Consider the following 18,409-nt stretch of genomic DNA (forward strand, 5'->3'; position numbering starts at 1 on the left):
AGCCCTTCAGCTACAATCTCTCCTCTAAATGGCTTCTTGCCTGGATATCTGACTAACACTTTGCCCCCTGCCTGTACCCACTTCTGACCCTCCCAAAGAACATCAATAGGGAGGAGAGGCAATATACTGATATTTCCCAGAAGATCACTGCTGTTTTTTTTTTGGAAGGTTTGCTGTTATGTAGCCTCACTTTCCACTCTTGCTGTGAAGTATCCACTAACCAGTCAGAGTCCCAGCCACTGTTTTGAAGCTCATCTGTCAATGCAAATGTAACTTCAAACCTTCCTGCCAGATTCCCTCTCATTCCTAGATAGTCTTCACCTTCAGATACGTCACTCTTGGTTTCTATGTCATTGGAAGCAGTAACATGGTATCTGTGAAGCCCTGTTCTTTCATGAACCTTACATAAATACTGAACTCTGCACTCCAGCTGTGGAATCTGTGCTCCAGCCCCTACCATCCTCCCATATGGTGTGCTTTTGGCAATTTTCCTACAATTTAACAACATGACTGCCTGTGTGAGGACCCGATCCCACCCCCTTAGTGTATGTGTGGGTGTAAGTTTGCGTATCTGGTCCTTCAATAGCTCATTGTATCTTTCAATCAAACCAGCTGCCTGTGGATGGTATGGAATGTGGCACAACCAGTACACTCCAGAATCTTTGGCCCACTGCTGTACTGTTGATCCAGTGAAGTGTGAGCTGTTATCACTTTGGACATGTTTGGGACAACCATAAGCAATGACAAGTTTCTGGAACAGTTGAAGCGTTGCAGCTTGATCTGCACGTTTGCAGGGATGAACAAGCATAAGTCCTGAATAGGTGTCCATTGCAGTGCAACAATATCTCAGTTCATTATTTCCCCAGGGCAGGGGACCAATGAAATCGATCTGCCAGATCTCTGCAGGCCTCTCACCCCTCTTAATCGACCCGGTGGAGTACTTTTGCAATGGCCATTGTCGCCCTTCTCCACACACTGTACAGTTCCCTATTACAGTCTTTATCATGTCCATGGATATAGGCAATCCTCTCTGCTGTGCCCATTCATATGTTGCTTTCTGCCCCAAATGTCCAGATTGCTTGTGGGCCCAGTTGGCCAAGTTCATCAAGACAGGATCAATTGGCACAACTGCCTTCACTTTGGCGATTTCATCTGCAACTCTGTTATTGTTCTCAAAGTCTGGGACTAGGGGCACATGTGCATCAACATGCCCCACTTTTATGGTGCGGGAGTAAGCTTCCTTCCAGATGTAGTCCCAGACTTTCTTGCCTCCCCACACCATCTTTCCATGAATCATCCATTCATTGGACTTCCATGTGGGCATCCAAGTCCTTTAAAAACCGCCCAGCTGTCAGTGTAGATAGTGCAACTTTGTGCAAAAAAAAAAAAAAAAAATAATAATTTGTCTCTTTCCCGCAACTTGTGTCACAATATAAAATATTCCATGGACTCGACATGCCTCTCAGCAAATAGCTTGGGGTGTCTACTTTCCAAAATGGGGTCATTTGGGGGGGGTTTGAACTGTCCTGGCATTTTATGCACAACATTTAGAAGCTTATGTCACACATCATCCACTCTTCTAACCACTTGAAGACAAAGCCCTTTCTGACACTTTTTGATTACATGAAAAAATTATTTTTTTTTGCAAGAAAATTACTTTGAACCCCCACACATTATATATTTTTTTAAAGCAAATGCCCTACAGATTAAAATGGTGGGTGTTTAATTTTTTTTTTTCACACAGTATTTGCGCAGCGATTTTTCAAACGCATTTTTTGGGGAAAAAACACACTTTTTTACATTTTAATGCACTAAAACACACTATATTGCCCAAATGTTTGATGAAATAAAAAAGATGATCTTAGGCCGAGTACATGGATACCAAACATGACATGCTTTACAATTGCGCACAAACGTGCAGTGACAACAAAATAAATACATTTTTAAAAGCCTTTAAAAGCCTTTACAGGTTACCACTTTAGATTTACAGAGGAGGTCTACTGCTAAAATTACTGCCCTCGATCTGACCGTCGCGGTGATACCTCACATGCATGGTGCAATTGCTGTTTACATTTGATGCCAGACCGACGCTTGCGTTCGCCTTAGCGCGAGAGCAGGGGGGACAGGGGTGCTTTTTTTTTTTTTTTTTTTTTTCTTTATTATTTTTTTGCTTTTTTATCTTATTTTAAAACTGTTCCTTTCATTTTTTTTTTTTTTTAATCATTTTTATTGTTATCTCAGGGAATGTAAATATCCCCTATGATAGCAATAGGTAGTGACAGGTACTCTTTTTTGAAAAAATTGGGGTCTATTAGACCCTAGATTTCTCCTCTGCCCTCAAAGCATCTGACCACACCAAGATAGGTATGATAAAATGCTTTCCCAATTTCCCAATGGCGCTATTTACATCCGGCGAAATCTAAGTCATAAAATGCTCGTAGCTTCCGGTTTCTTAGGCCATAGAGATGTTTGGAGCCACTCTGGTCTCTGATCAGCTCTATGGTCAGCTGGCTGAATCACCGGCTGCATTCTCAGGTTCCCTGTTGAGACAGGAGAGCCAGAGAAAAAAACGGAAGACGGTGGGGGGGGGGGCATTCTCTCCCACTGCTTGTAAAAGCAGTCTAGAGGCTAATTAGCCGCTAGGATTGCTTCTACATGAAAGCCGACCGCTGGCTGAAAAGAATGATACCAAGATGATACCTAAACCTGCAAGCATCATTCTGGTATAACCACTCAAAGTTGTGAATGCTGTACCTGAAGACAAAAAAATGGTTAACAATAAAGCACAGTAAACGGTAAAGTATAAATAATTACATACCTGAAAAACAAACATGATAAAACATAATAACAATAAAACATTGCAGAATAGAATACAGTAAAAAAGAGCAGAACAATAGAGAGAGAATAAAGAGAGAGAGAACAATAAAACGACAACTATTATTTTTTATTTTATATTTTTGTTTGTGTTTTTTTTTTTTTTTTTTTTTTTTACACTTTTTTTGTAACTGTAACTTTTATAACTGTAACCGGTTCCAGGTTCGGGTCTCTCAAAATGCGATGGCATCTTGGGAGACCCTGTGAAAGTGTGCCTAGTCTGTGGAATGCTGTACCCTACGCTAATACTCAGCTAGTGAATGGTAGCGTTCAAAACATTCACCAATGCAAAGACCAGGATTGTCAGGACAGGAGGGACAATAATAGTGGGTGTCACGCCTATATCCGCGCTTGTTGCAGACACAACATCTTTTTTGGGGGGGTTCGTTGGGTAGGGGTACTCGGGAGGACATAAAAATGCCTCTCATGCAGCCGACTGCATTTGGTTGGGGATGTGAATGGGGGAAGTACGGGCGCTGCAGAAGTGGTGGGTTCCCAATTAGGATTGGCGAATGCACCAGGAAGGGCACTATGGGCATGACGGGCCTGTGTTTGTCTTCTTGGTGGCAGCGGGACACTATTTGTGCTTGCCACCTCACCAGCTTGAACTGCACTTATGGGACTCGCCACGTCACCAAGTGTTACTGCAGTGCTGGTTTGACTACGACCGGGGTGTACTAGGCCGCTGGCGCTTGCCAGTTCACCAAAACGCTACCAAAAAAACTGTTAACGATCGCAGGGATCAGGCCTGACTCTGCGAACGCTGCAGTTATGCATTTAGTGTTTTGTAAGTGACAGTGATCGATCGATACTGCACTTGGGTGGGCTGGGCTGGGCCGGGCGGAGGGGCAAAACGCAGTTGCTAGCAGGTATCTGGGCTGATCCCGCTAACACTGCGTTTTTGGGAACCCTAAACTGCTGGGGACGCCAGTATAGATCTGATCGGATCAGATATTGATCAGTTCAGATACTATACCACTAAGGGAGGTGTACAGTGCGTGCGTGGGTGTTAGCGCTACTGGCACTAACCTGACGCTGCCTGGGGCTGGTGCTTGCCAGTTCACCAAAACGCTACAAAAAAAACTGTTAGCGATCGCAGGGATCAGGCCTGACTCTGCGAACGCTGCAGTTATGCGTTTAGTGTTTTGTAAGTGACAGTGATCGATCGATACTGCACTTGGGTGGGCTGGGCTGGGCCGGGCGGAGGGGTAAAACGCAGTTGCTAGCAGGTATCTGGGTTGATCCCGCTAACACTGCGTTTTTGGGAACCCTAAACTGCTGGGGACGCTAGTATAGATCTGATCGGATCAGATATTGATGCGTTCAGATACTATACCACTAAGGGAGGTGTACGGTGCGTGCGTGGGTGTTAGCGGTACTGGCGCTAACCTGACGCTGCCTGGGGCTGGTGCTTGCCATTTCACCAAAATGCTACCAAAAAAACTGTTAGCGATCGCAGGGATCAGGCCTGACTCTGCGAACGCTGCAGTTATGCGTTTAGTGTTTTGTAAGTGACAGTGATCGATCGATACTGCACTTGGGTGGGCTGGGCCGAGCTGGGCGGAGGGGCAAAACGCAGGTGCTAGCAGGTATCTGGGCTGATCCCGCTAACACTGTGTTTTTGGGAACCCTAAACTGCTGGGGACGCTAGTACAGATCTGATCGGATCAGATATTGATCCGATCAGATACTATACCACTAAGGGAGGCGTATGCTGCGTGCGTGGGTGTTAGCGGTACTGGCGCTTATCTGACGCTGCCTGGGGCGACGCATATCACCGCCGGGCGATCAGGGGGCTAAATCTTTATTCGGTAATAAACGGCGGGTGCCCTGACATTATAAAAAATAAACAAACTAACCAGCGTCACCCGTAACGGTTATACAGTGATCAGTGGTGAAAGGGTTAACTAGGGGGCAATCAAGGGGTTAAAACATTTATTAGATAGTATATGGGGGTCCCTGTCGCTATAAAACGCTGACGGCGAACCTAAATATTTACGTCCCTAACTAGCGTCACCAGCGACACTAATACAGCGATCAGAAAAATGATCGCTTAGCGACACTGGTGACAGGGGGTGATCAAGGGGTTAAAACTTTATTAGGGGGGGTTAGGGGGGTACCCTAGACCTACAGGGGGCCTAACACTCACTGCCCTGACACTGTAACTGTCACAAACTGACACCAATACAGTAATCAGAAAAAAAAAAAAAAAAAAAAAAAAAACCTGCTTGGTGTCAGTTTGTGACGGGGGGGGGGGTGATTGGGGGGGGATCGGGGGGCGATCGGGGGGGGGATCGGGGTGTTTAGTGTGCCTGGCATGTACTACTGTGTGTGTGTGTTGGTGCACTTACATTGCAGTCTTCTCTCCTCGGCCCGGAACGGAAAATACCGAGCCGAGGAGAGATGACATCATTTCCTCTGCCTCTGTGTACAATACAGAGGCAGGGAAATGATCCCATTGGCTGAGAGCGATCGCGAGGGGGGGGCCACGAATGGATGGCCTCCCCCTCACCACCGATCGCCGGGGGAGATTTGCCGACCGCCGCAGGCACCGGGGGGGGGGGTCCGATCGGACCCCCCACCCGCGGGCAGGCAAGGACGTACATACACGTTCTTTTGCCTGCCCGTGCCGCTCTGTCGACGTATATAGTCGTGCGGCGGTCGGCAAGTGGTTAAGGAGACGCAAGTAGGTAAGAGCCCAGGCCCTGATGGACTGACGGTCTTGTACTATAAAAAATATCAGGATTACCTAATACCAAAAATGTGTTCCTATATGAATGACATTGGGGATAAAGGGGAAATGAGGAGAGAAGCACTGGCAGCCAATATAGCTATTATCCTTAAAGAAGACAAAGATTGTACACTATGTTCCAGCTACAGGCCCATCTGCCTTCTAAATGTAGACACGAAACTGTTCGCAAAAGTGATCGCGGATAGACTGAAACAGATAATAAATAGGATCATACACCCAGACCAGGTCGGGTTTGTATCGGGAAGGCAGGGGCGCGATAACAGTATCAAAACCCTCTTATTAGTACAGAAAATTAAGAAGAGTGGAGTCCCGGGCCTACTTTTGTCAATAGATGCTGAAAAAGCATTTGACAGAGTAGACTGGGACTTCATGAAGGGCACACTGGAGGAAATTGGCTTTGGGGATAAGATTCATAGATGGATAGGGGCATTATATTCTAGGCCCTCAGCGAGAGTGAAGATAAATGGGGCCCTGTCGGAACCGTTTGACATGTATAATAGCACAAGACAGGGGTGTCCACTCTCCCCTATGCTGTTTGTGATATCCCTTGAACCCCTTCTTTCCAAGATAAGGCAGAACCCTGACATCAGTGGGGTAACCATAGATAAAGACGAATACAAACTAGCCGCCTTCGCGGACGTTATTTTATTATATGTAACACGCCCGAGGATTTCCCTTCCGAATATTATGGCCACTTTACTAGAATATGGGAAGTTATCTAACTTCAAAGTCAACCCGACTAAATCGGAAACACTAGATATCAACACTAGTAAAACTAGAGACCACTCATATCAAAAGCACTTCCCTTTTTTGTGGGGGAAAAAAGAATTGAATTATTTAGGGGTCAAAATAATTACATTAATAGAGACGCTCTTTCAAGCAAATTACATCCCGCTCCTTAATGAGGTAAAGCAAGAATTAAATAGAATCTCACATGGTCAGTTATCCTGGGCGGGGAGAATAAATATCTATAAAATGGTTCTATTGCCAAAAATTACATACAATATGCAAATGCTTCCAATAATGTTTCCGAAAGCATACCTTAGAAAATTACACTCAATGTTTTTAGGATTTATTTGAAGAGGTAAAGCACCTCGATTAAAATTTGCACAACTGACAAAAGCCAAAGGCAAAGGGGGATGGGGAGCACCAGATGTCCGTAAATATCACGAAGCTATCGCCCTTGCTAGGGTAATAGACTGGGTTAAAAACAACGCAGAAAAACACTGGGTAAAAATGGAAAAAAAAATTAGTGACACAGAACTGAACAAAATAATATGGATTCCACCTCACTTAAGAAAATGTAGCACTGAAACACATGATATCACTAGACATGCACTTAACATCTGGGATACCCTGCACAAAAGGGTAGACTATTTTGCACCAGGGAAAGAGGAGTGGTTTGGTAAGTGGTTATTGGATGACAACATACAATTAAAAGATGTAATGTGCCAGGATAAAATATGTACATTCCAAGAGCTCAAAGATAGGAAAAATGTGTTAATCATCAATATATGGCGGTACAATCAACTGAGCCACTTTATAGATTCTCTACCGCAACCAATTAGATCAGCAGACAACCTACGCCCACTAGAGAAAATGTGTATTGATAAAGATAGGAGGGGGGGTTTCTCTAGGATCTATAACGTTTTACTAGAGCTGGGGAGTATAGAAGCCCTGGCTTTTATTGGGAAGTGGGAGAAGGAACTAGAAAGAAAGCTCACAGTCCCAGAAGTGTCACTGATACTAAGGAGAGCTTCTGCTACCTCGGTTAATTGTAAAATGTTAGAACTGAACTTTAAGTGTCTGGCCAAAATGTATATGACCCCGGATCGCTTACATAAATTCCAAAATGAAGCTTCACAATATTGTTGGAGGCTGTAAAGAAAAAGGGTCAATGGCCCATATTTGGTGGCTTTGTCCAGAAATCAAGACATTCTGGAGGGAAGTGAGGGAATATATTAAAGATATCACCAGAGTTGACATACCCGATGATCCTTGGGTCTGCCTATTCCATATGAATGAAATGCCCACTAAAACCTATTTGAGAACGCTCCTGCCACATTTCACCGATGCGGCTAAAAGCCTTATACCTAAGTACTGGCAAAAGAAAGAAAGACCCACGATGAGGGACTGGTTTAGCAAAATTAACGAGATCTATAGCTTAGAATGCTTAAAGTTTAGTGAAGGGATGAAAATGGGGGCCTTTGAAACAAAGTGAAGAGTATGGGTAGAATTTAAGGAATCCCTTAGAGCTGTCGAGTTGTGGACTACCTAGCCTAGAGATCTGGAAGTCGCTTCGTAGAAAGAAGGATGATAGGGAAGCAGAAGTGGTTGTAAATGGGAAGAGTTGGGAGAGGGAGAGGGAGGGGATACAGGTGGGGTACGGGAGGGGATACAGGTGGGGTACGGGAGGGGGGGCGTCTTGGGAAAGATTTAATTGCAAATATGTATAACAAAACTGCTTGGATCGCGCCTGTTTTCTTAATATGCAGATTAAAATTGCCACCATGATGTGACGTAATGATGGGAAGAATTTGAATTTTAATAATTGAAAGATTACTCCCAGAAAAATATCTCGCTGATGTGGCAAAAAAAAAAAAAAAAACTCGGCATACTGACTGCACCCTCCAATTTCGGTCTCCTGCAGGACTGTGTCTGTACTTGGGTTGTAGGCTGCTGCTGTCTATTTACGTCCAGACGAGGTGACTATGGCTGAACCATCAGTAAACCATGCTGACTCCTTCATGTCTTCTGACAGAGACTCAAAGGGTGGAGCCTCCTGAATGGGGGATGACTGCAGCACAGGAATTTCTTCTTCTGGCCGGGTGCTGGTAAAAGTGACAAGCCCAGCCAACTGTTTTGAAATGTCTCTAACATCCCCAACTGCAATACCCCCTCTTTCTTGAAGGTACCACTTCCATTTCATCAGTGTCTGGTTCTGGGATACAGCTGCCCTAGTGATCAGTCCATTATCTCTCACCCATCCTGCTATTGGCAATGCAGTATGGATGGTGACTGTGTCCTTTCCTGTAATGGTCTCTACATGTTGAAGTGCTGTGTAGGCCCCAAACAGGTACTTCTCTAGGAGCGTGTATCTCTTCTGTGCCCCTGTCAGTTTTTTGGACCAAAATCCAATGGGTATTGCTCTCAGTCCTTTCTTTTCATTTGGCTGCCACAGACTCCAAGATATGGTACCATGCTGCTCCACTAAATCCAGCTGAAATGGTACTCCTTGTCTCACAGGTCCTAATCCCTGATGCTGCAAAATAGCTTCTTTAGCAGCCAGGAATGCAGTTCGCTGCTCTGAACCCCATGAGAACTCAATCTTTTTTCTGGTGACATTATATATAAGCCTCAGAATCAGTCCAAGATGTGGAATGAACGATCCCCAGAACCCCACAACTCCAACAAACTTCTGTGCCTCCTTTTTGGTAGTAGGGGGTGACAGCGCCTGGATAGTTTGCACAACTGTCTCTGGAATTTTCCTCTGCGGCCCAGTCCACATCATTCCCAGGAATTTCACTTCTGTGGCAGGTCCTTGGAATTGGTCTCTGTTGATAGCCCACCCTCTGTTCTCCAAGTGCTCTATCAGCAGGTGCAGTGCTTCAGTTACATCTTCTTTTGTCCCAGAGATCATGATGTCATCAATGTAGTTAAACACAGTAACTTTCAAATTCAGGGTACTTAAATCTCGGTCAATCAGTCCATGACAAATCGTTGGAGAATGAAGATAGCCTTGCGGAAGGACAGTGAAAGTGTACTGGCAGCCGTCCCACACCATAGCAAACTGGTCTTGACACTCTGGGTCTATCAAAATTGAAAAGAAAGCATTAGCCAGGTCTATCACAGCATGATATTCTCCTGCGTTTTTAGCAATTTTCTCAACAATTGAGATAATATCTGGTACAGCTGACTTCAATGGAGGTGCCACTTTGTTTAGACCTCTGTAATCCACAGTCATTCTATATGTTCCATCAGGTTTCTTTACAGGGAACACCGGAGACTAGAAAGGACTTACAGTAGGTCTAAGGATCCCTACTCTCAACAGTTCTTGAATAGTCTCCCCAATTTCTTTGTGGCCTCCAGGAAGTCTGTACTGCTTGAGACAGACTGGCTTCTCTGGTGGAGGAATGTAGACAGGGGTCCATTTCGCATGACCTCTGACCACACCCTTCACCGCCCTCACCAGATACGCTTTATCAGGATACCCGAATGTGAATGTACCTCTTTCAGTCTGAATTGACTGACCTTGAAGTACATCCATCCCAAGAATATTTTCGGGTAACTCTGATACCAAAACATTTGTCATAAATCCTGATCCCTTGCCAATAGCCAATTTCACCTGTATCCTAACTGCTGGTGTAGTTTGCCCTCCCAAACCTTCTACATAAATCAATTCTCCTTTGTGATGGGAAGGATTTCCTTGCAAAACTGTAACTTCGGCTCCACTATCAACTAAAGCCATTACGTGTGTAGGAGAAGATGACTTCCCCCACCATACAGTGACAGGTGCATATGGGCGTCAGTCTCCTGCTGTCACTGCCTTCCCTTCATAAAGGATAAGGAACCTCCCAATCCCCTTTTCTGATTTTCTCTAACTCCTCCCCAGGATAAAGGGATTTGGGTTTGGGTTCATGTTCAGTTTTGGGAATTGGTTTGGGGCTAACAGGAGGGGTCTGTTCTGTTTTCTGAGTCCAGGCTGATGTTATCTTCTCTAGGAGTAGTGTTTATAACCCTGACAGTTTTCCCTACTAAATGTTTCCACCTCTTCAGCATTTCTGCAGTAGAATTCCCATCTATCTCATCTTTAGGTACTCCTGCCTTTAATAGGTCCACCAACATTTGTTTCCTAGAAATAACTAGCCTAGTTTTCTCTTCACCTCCTGTCTTCTCTACCCCATTCCCTTTCTTCTCTGTTCTTTTCTCCTTGTATTCTTCCTGTCTGGCCTTGATCTTATCTACTGCCCTGACAAGTTTTGTTTTAGTCTCCTCTAGCTCCCCCAACTGGCTTAAAAGGGTAGTGGCTTCATGAATCTTGCTTAGTCCCAGGCCTCCCAGCAAGGACAATAATGGAGCCCTGAGATTAAATGGCGCAGACTTCATTAGCTTAGAGCGCAGAGCAGATGTAAAGGGTTCCATATCTGGACCCATCCATTCTGGAAACGTATTTAATCCGGTTATACAACCCATCTCACGTAACCTGGAAATACCCTCTCCTATTGATATCCAGGAGGAGGCATTTTCCTGGTCAGTAGGACTAGGGTATACTCGGACTATTCCATCTCTCACGAGGTCTAACAGTGAAAAATTCACGCTAAAGTCTCGGGCTTTTCACATTGCCTGACGCAATTAGTGGGTCATGGGTTAACACTCCCATAGTCACTGCTTCCTTACCTGACAAAACAACACAGTCCGCCCCTTCATCCTATAAGCGTAGGAGCCAGGTCAATAGGGGCTCCAAAGACCTTTGTTTGGATTGTTTTGCCAGCTCATGGAGTTCAGTTTGTGGAAACTCCTGTACTTCTTCAAATTCAACATCTCTGGGGTTGCAATAATGCACCTCCCCATCTGCCATATCCTCTCTATCATGTTGCCGTTTCCTATGCTTAGTAATGAGAGGTCTGGCATACTTTTTCTTTCGCACCAGCAGATCATCATGCGAAATATCAAACGCTATCTCCTCATCCTCACTATCATTTGAGGAGAGCACATCCTCACAATCCCAATTTTGGGATGTGACAATGGCACATACCCTGGCTTTACTAACAGGTTTACGGCCCTTCCTTTTCCTTAAGGCATTAATTGATTTGGTCATGAGGGCTGCACACCGCTCTTGCAAATCATCAGCCTGACTAGCAGTTGAACGCACACACTCTGAAGCAACTGCTAGCTGGTCTTTTAATACCTTAACTTCTGCCTCTGCCTTCTCCCTTCTCTGTGATTCAGTGTAAATAGCATTAAGGAAATACCAGCCCACTGTGGACACTGTCCTCTTCTCTTTTTTTACTTAAATCCAACCCCTTAAAGGGTTAAAATCTACAAAATGATCTGAGACTTTATCACCCCAAGTGAGCTTCAAGGGAGAAGCATACTTCACAAATTCTTTAACAAGAGGCTCCCACTCATTGTCTCTGGCCCAGATAGGTAAGCTGCAAACTTCCTTCTGGCCACCAGAACCCTCTGCAGCCTTGCTTTTCCTAAACAGCTTACACAGCATTTTATCTAGCACAAACTACACAACACACTACAGAAAAACAGGTCTGCTTCAGTTGAATTATAGCACAGATCCTGGACGCGCCCCCAAATGTTTTGCTTGCGTCTATCTAGCAAGGTTACTCTGTGGTATAAGCAAGGAAGCTGAGATTTCTGCAGTGTGTAAATGTGCTTTACTATACAAAGATGCTGTACATACAAAAACTATTACAATATTAGGAATACAATGCAAGACTGACAGATATCTATAACAAGCAAAATGCCTAGTAACTGAACAGCCTATGGTCTATAATAGTACAAATACACTTAAAGGTTACTTATCTTCTGTTACTCTATGTTCGTAATCTCCATTGGCAACGATTCTCCTGGAGCATCAGGCAAGTTTCTTCTATCATGAGGGGCGTCAGATGTTACAGCATGATGGTGTGTGTGTGTGTGTCTCTACTCACCCCTTTTATGTGTCAGGCTGTTTACCATAGTTACCAAACAACAGAAAACATACCTGTTTGCTGTAACTGTAGAAACAATGGACTGTTGAAAACTGCATCTACGTACCATTGTCTAATCTGGCCAACACCTGACAGTAATCTAACAGTCATTCTTTCAGTTTGAAAGCTGAAAGAACCTCAGAAAAGTACATTTCTTACTTGTTTACTGTAGCTATAGACACAATAGCCTGTTAATTGAACTGTCAATTGAATACAACAATGATATTTACCCCCATTGTAAAAAACAGCATTTGTTTGAGAGATCTACTCAAGCCAAAGACTGACAATATCTCTATGACCAACCACTATTGTGTAATGTTATGCCCCATGAATCATAAGTCTGATTAATAAAAAAAATCATATTGTAACAAACGCAACACACCAAGGTGTGTAGCAGTTGGTTACAGCCTCACCCGCTCCTCGGAGCCGATCCCCCACTTCCTGGTGCAGCGTATCACGTTACAGCGTATCGCGCCACACATAGATACCGTACAGCCACGCCCCAACATGTTTCGTCACAAGGACTTAATCATGGGAATCGTGGAGATTATTTTTTGTGGAAATCCTGGATGTTGACAGTGTGAGTCCGGAGGTCATTATTCACCCCTTTTGTGTGGGTCAAAGCGTGTGTAGCCAAACATGAGAGTGTGAGGCAGAGATAGCTGGTGAGTGCATTTCCTATAGGGAAGTGGAATCACGGACACGGAGGTGTGGTGGAAGATTCATTAAGCAGAATTTCTTCATTATATCACGTCAAGGACTCAAGGATTTTACACATTTTTGGATATTTGCTATGGACTATTTTACTCAATTATACGTTGTGGGTGTTCATCTTAAGGGAATTTAATTATTTCTTTTGGATCACTTGTTATAATAATTCATTTGAACACTATTTCATTATCTATACATCCAACAGGTTATTCACCATTATTGGTGTATTTCACATTAGGTGCCACCTATTTTGATATCACTACGCTTCACAATGTTGTAGATATTTATTTGTTGCACTGTGGTTTGTTTTTTCTTTGTGTTTAGGAATTTTTATTTTCAGCGCCACTATTTTTTTTCACTGTTTTGGGGGTTGTCGATTTAACAGAGAATTAAATTTTGTCCACACATTTGCTCTTACCAAGTGGCGGCTTTAGGTATCCAGATCTGAGTCTTTCAGGAGCGCAGTGCAGGTACTATAGTTGCGGGCAGATCACCTTCATACCAGCTGTTTCTGAGATTCCATGATGTACAAACAGATTTACAAAAAGCAAAAATACACAAATTATTAGTTATAATAAAGAACCAAGTCAAATAGGTACAAAGGGTTTCAAAAAGGTAGAATCATTCAAGCCAGGGGGAGAGGTAGAATGTAGCGAGTAAATCCATCTCTTTCTGCAGTACTCTCCTATTCTAATCTCCCCCTCTGTGATCACAGGGAATATGATCAAGGGCCAAGAAATTAAACGTAAATGGACAGTACTGATGATAATTCGCTGCATGGCGATCAATTGGTGAATATAGATGCCCTATTTCTAAGGCATAAGTGTGGTCATATATCCTACGCCAGAATTCACGTATCGTCTTTCCGATGTAGAATGACCCACACTCACATACAAAGAGGTAAACCACGGCTTACGTATGACAGTTGACAAAATGCTTGGGGAAGAACATTTTACCATTTTACCATGTTTTTTCTTGTGTTAATGAATTGGCTATAAACACAGTTGCCGAAAGTACCCCGTGGTAGATTCCTTATAGTCAAACGATGGCCAGTATAATGGCTATGAACTAATTTATCTTTTGAAGAGGATGCACAGCGAAATACAATGCTAGGCTGAGGTGTCACATATTTTGAGATGGCAGGATCAGTGGTGAGTTTACGTAACACCATTTTTATAGCATGATATTGACTGTTATAATGAGTAATAAATCTGACCATATTGTCTCGATTTTTTGGTTTCTTGGAAAAAATAAAGACTCACAAGACTGAGTTTTTGTATGATTGTAAGCTTTTCTCAAACATTTTTTACATTAGCCCCGGGAAAATAAACGACTTTGTCGTTTTCTAGCTTCCTCCTTAAAGACATCATTGTTGCTACATTTTCGTTTTAGCCCAAGATATTGACTATATGGAATTGAGTGTATTAGAGGTATTTCATGTAGAATTGTGTTGCCTGCTGTAGGCATGGAAAACAGGGCACTAGAAAGTGAACCCTTGGTGCTCTTTTTTACAACAATGTCTAAGGAAGGGACTTCAAACTGATGGCAGAACATGGTAAATTGGAGATTCCAACTATTGGAGTTAAGGCATGTAAGAAATTGGTCCAATAAAGCTCTGTCTCCATCCCAAATGATGAGGATGCCATTGACGTACCTGTGCCACAAACAATGTGGCACAGGTACGTCGCAAGATCCTCGTCAGAAAATAGCTGGTGCTCCAACCCCCCCAGGCCTCCCCCAGGTACAGGTTGGCATTGGAAGGTGCAAAACACATTCCCATAGCCACACCCTGCCCCTGGAGGTAGCGGGAGCCAGAAAACCAAAAAACATTATTCCTGTGGACAAAGTCCAACAAATCAATGTCAAATTTATCCTGCGGCCCTTTCTGTGACAAATATGTCCATACTGTTTCCACTCCACAATCACGAGGGATGCTGCAGTACAGGGCTTCAACATTAATTGTTACTAGCCAGTCTGAAATTCCCTCCAGGATTTTTAACAATTGCATCGTGTCTTGTAGATAAGATGGGATAGCACCCCTAACTACAAAGGGTTGCAAGATGGAATTGATAAACCAACTTGCATTCTCTGTAATACATCCGTTACCAGATACAGATACAATAGGACGACCCGGGGGATTGGTTAGATTTTTATGTGTTTTAGCCAAAGTGTAGAAACATGCCTCCCGTGGATGTAACTTTCGGATAAAATCCCAGATTTTTTGGAAATGGCTCCCGCATAATATGCAGAGTCCACCACCAGGACATAGAAATTGCAGGTAACAGCAGACTCTCTTTTGGAATCGATTTTTTAATGCCAGTTCCTATTGGATAATACACGGTCAAGTCCTTCCTGGTCATAAGATCATGTAGTGCATCTTTTTGTTGGGGGGTTAGATTGAATCTAGGCCCATTAGTGGCACAAATTTTTTCAACCTCAACCGTGGCCTGCTTCAAAAAGAGGGCAACGCTGGGGTTGGTTTGTACTGGGGGACATTTGGTGGATTTCCTTCTTAACAAATTTACACCAGCAGTGTCCTCCTCTATTGAGTGCAAAATTATTTTTAAGTCAATGCAGTCAATTAAATCGGGGGTTCATTCTTAGCAAATAATTCTTTTAACATCTTAAGGACCCAGAAGTCACATTTGGTGTAATTGGAGGGGAGTGATGGCTCAACAGCCCGTTGTTCTTTTTGATATAGTTGTTTAACAAGAAGATTACGTACAAATAAATTTAAATCTTTAATGGCCTCAAAGTGGTCAACCCCCTCAACAGCAACTGTCTTTCAGCATCTGTTGGTATAAAATATAGTAGAAATGCCAGTGTTAATAAGGCATAAATGATATGCAGCGCTACCCCCGCGGAAGCCACTTGGTAGATTGAGTTCTCTGTTCTTCTGCCTGGACTCTGAGAACAATCTCAGCCGCACTGACACACCAGGTAAAGCAAAGGGATACTACACTGATACTATGATCACAAATATAGATACTATGCACACAACTACGGTTCAGTATCAAAAAGCAAACATCAGACTGGTTAGTGGTAAATTAACCCAATATATTGTCACGGTAATATAGCAGTAAATAGCAGTATGCACATAAATGAGTGAGTAAAGGATCAGGTCAATCACTAGGCAATATGTTCACTAGGCTATAGCAGCCTAGGTCAATTCACAAAATCAGCAATAAGTAATGGCATTATAAAACGGTAACAGCAATGATAATAGTGCTGTAATAACTCCTCTGTAAACAGTATTTACTTATTTATTATAGGTACATATAGCGCCGACAATTTACACAGCACTGTACATGTATATTGTATATTCACATCAGTCCCTGCCCTCAAGGAGCTCACAATCTAAGGTCTCTAACTCTCATTCATACATACACAATACACATACTAGGACCAATTTAGACAGGAGCCAATTAACCTACCATCATGTCTTTGGAGTGTGGGAGGTACCCGGAGGAAACCCACACAGGCACAGGGAGAACATGCAAACTCCAGGCAGGTAGTGCTGTGGTTGGGATTCAAAACAAAAACCCTAATGCTTCCAGGCAGAAGTGTTATGCTAACCATGTAGCCACTGTTCTACCCACAGTAAATAGTATGCTATATCCACTTTAGAGTGCACTCCAGATTAATGGCAAAGATGAAATTTAAGACTACCTAAAGAGATATCTTATACTTTGGGCAATAGGCAGTTCCTGTGAAGCAGCTATCTGAGTGAACAGTCTTTAGCCCTAGTTCTTCAGCCAGCTATTGTTGGGGCCCAAACTTTGTGGGGGTGCACATTAGTACAGTCCCAATAAAGACTGCATGCTCTGCCTGGAGCAATTATAGCGCTCAGCACACAGCAGCAGGCTTGTGACAGGTTGATGTCCATACAGGAGCAGCAAAGCGCACACCTCAGTCACCTTGTAGCAAAGAGAGAAATCCCTTGGTATTCGACCTGTAAAGATTCAGCTTTCTCTCTCTTTATACCTGGCTTGCATTGGGAATTGGAGTCCAATAGTCCATTGACTCCCATAGCATGATCCTTCCCATCTCCCATGATTCAGTGCACCCACCATCAAGTCTCTTGAGCTCCTTCTGCTTGTCGGCTTCCCCTGGTGGATGGAGGCGAGGTAGTGTTAACCCTTTTAGCTGAAGTCCATTGAGAGCACAGGTGTCCTAAATTGCTCTGTGTCTCTGGACAAGCACCTGGCTACAGATGTATATCAGGTAAACGTTCTGAAGGGAAATAGTTAATATATAAATAGCTTTCTTGCCTGAAACCAAGTGAAAAAAATACCATTGGCATGTGTTAGCTTTGCTGTTTTATCTTTGTAGCTGTTTGCTTAATAATCTTATATCTTATTTTCATATCAAAATGATTTGGTCTTTTTCAAAACCCAACTTCAGTGGTTAGATTTCTAATAATTTCCTTTGTTGTCACTGGGACAGGATATAAGGGGAATCTCACCAACAGTGATCCAAAGAGAAGCAAAGTAGAATAAAGCTTCCTGACATAGATTTTGTTGAGGTTTTCAATATTAGGTAAAGGGTTAATACAGTAGATCATTTAGCATACATCATAGTTGTTCAGAATGAAATGGAACATAGGTTGATCAAGGATGCTATGAAGGTAAATTCATTCATTAACAAGGGTGTTGTTATGATGTAGTAGGTGGGAAACTGATTATATGGGATTGAAACCATTCCTATGTAATAGGAAAGCCTTTAACTACTTGATCTCTGGAAGGATTAACCCCCGTCCTGACCAGGGCATCTTTTGCTATTCGACACCGTGCTACTTTACCTGTCAATTGTGCGGTTGTGCAACTCTGTACCCAAATGAAATTTATATAATTTGTTTCACACAAATAGAGCTTTCTGTTGGTGGCATTTGATCACCTCTGGATTTTTTATTTTTTTTTTATATGAAGAAAAAAGCTGACAATTTTGAAAAAACAAACAATATATTTTACTTTCTGCTATAAAACATATCCCATAATAAATAAAAAATATCAAATCTCTTAATAAATTTGGGCCAAAATGTATGCTGTTACATGTCTTTGGTAAAAAAAAAATCCCAAAAAGTGTATATTGATTTGTTTGTGTGAAAGCTGTAGTGTCTACAAACTATGTGATATATACTGGAATTTATGTTTTCATACCAGTAATGGTGGTGATCCTCGACTTATAAAAATGATCATATTGGAGTAATCAATCCTTAAATATGGTAGCTGCATTACTTGTCTTTTTAGACTTTTTTTCCCTTTATTTTTACCTGGTGATTGGCCTAGAACACGCTTCTTGTCTTAAGCCTGATACACTTTTTTCAAAACAGCCTTTGCGGCTGTCAGTTTGTAGTTTTCAATGAACT

This window comes from Aquarana catesbeiana, linkage group LG02, assembly GCF_042186555.1.
Source record: "Aquarana catesbeiana isolate 2022-GZ linkage group LG02, ASM4218655v1, whole genome shotgun sequence".
In the NCBI taxonomy this organism is placed as follows: Eukaryota; Metazoa; Chordata; class Amphibia; order Anura; family Ranidae; genus Aquarana; species Aquarana catesbeiana.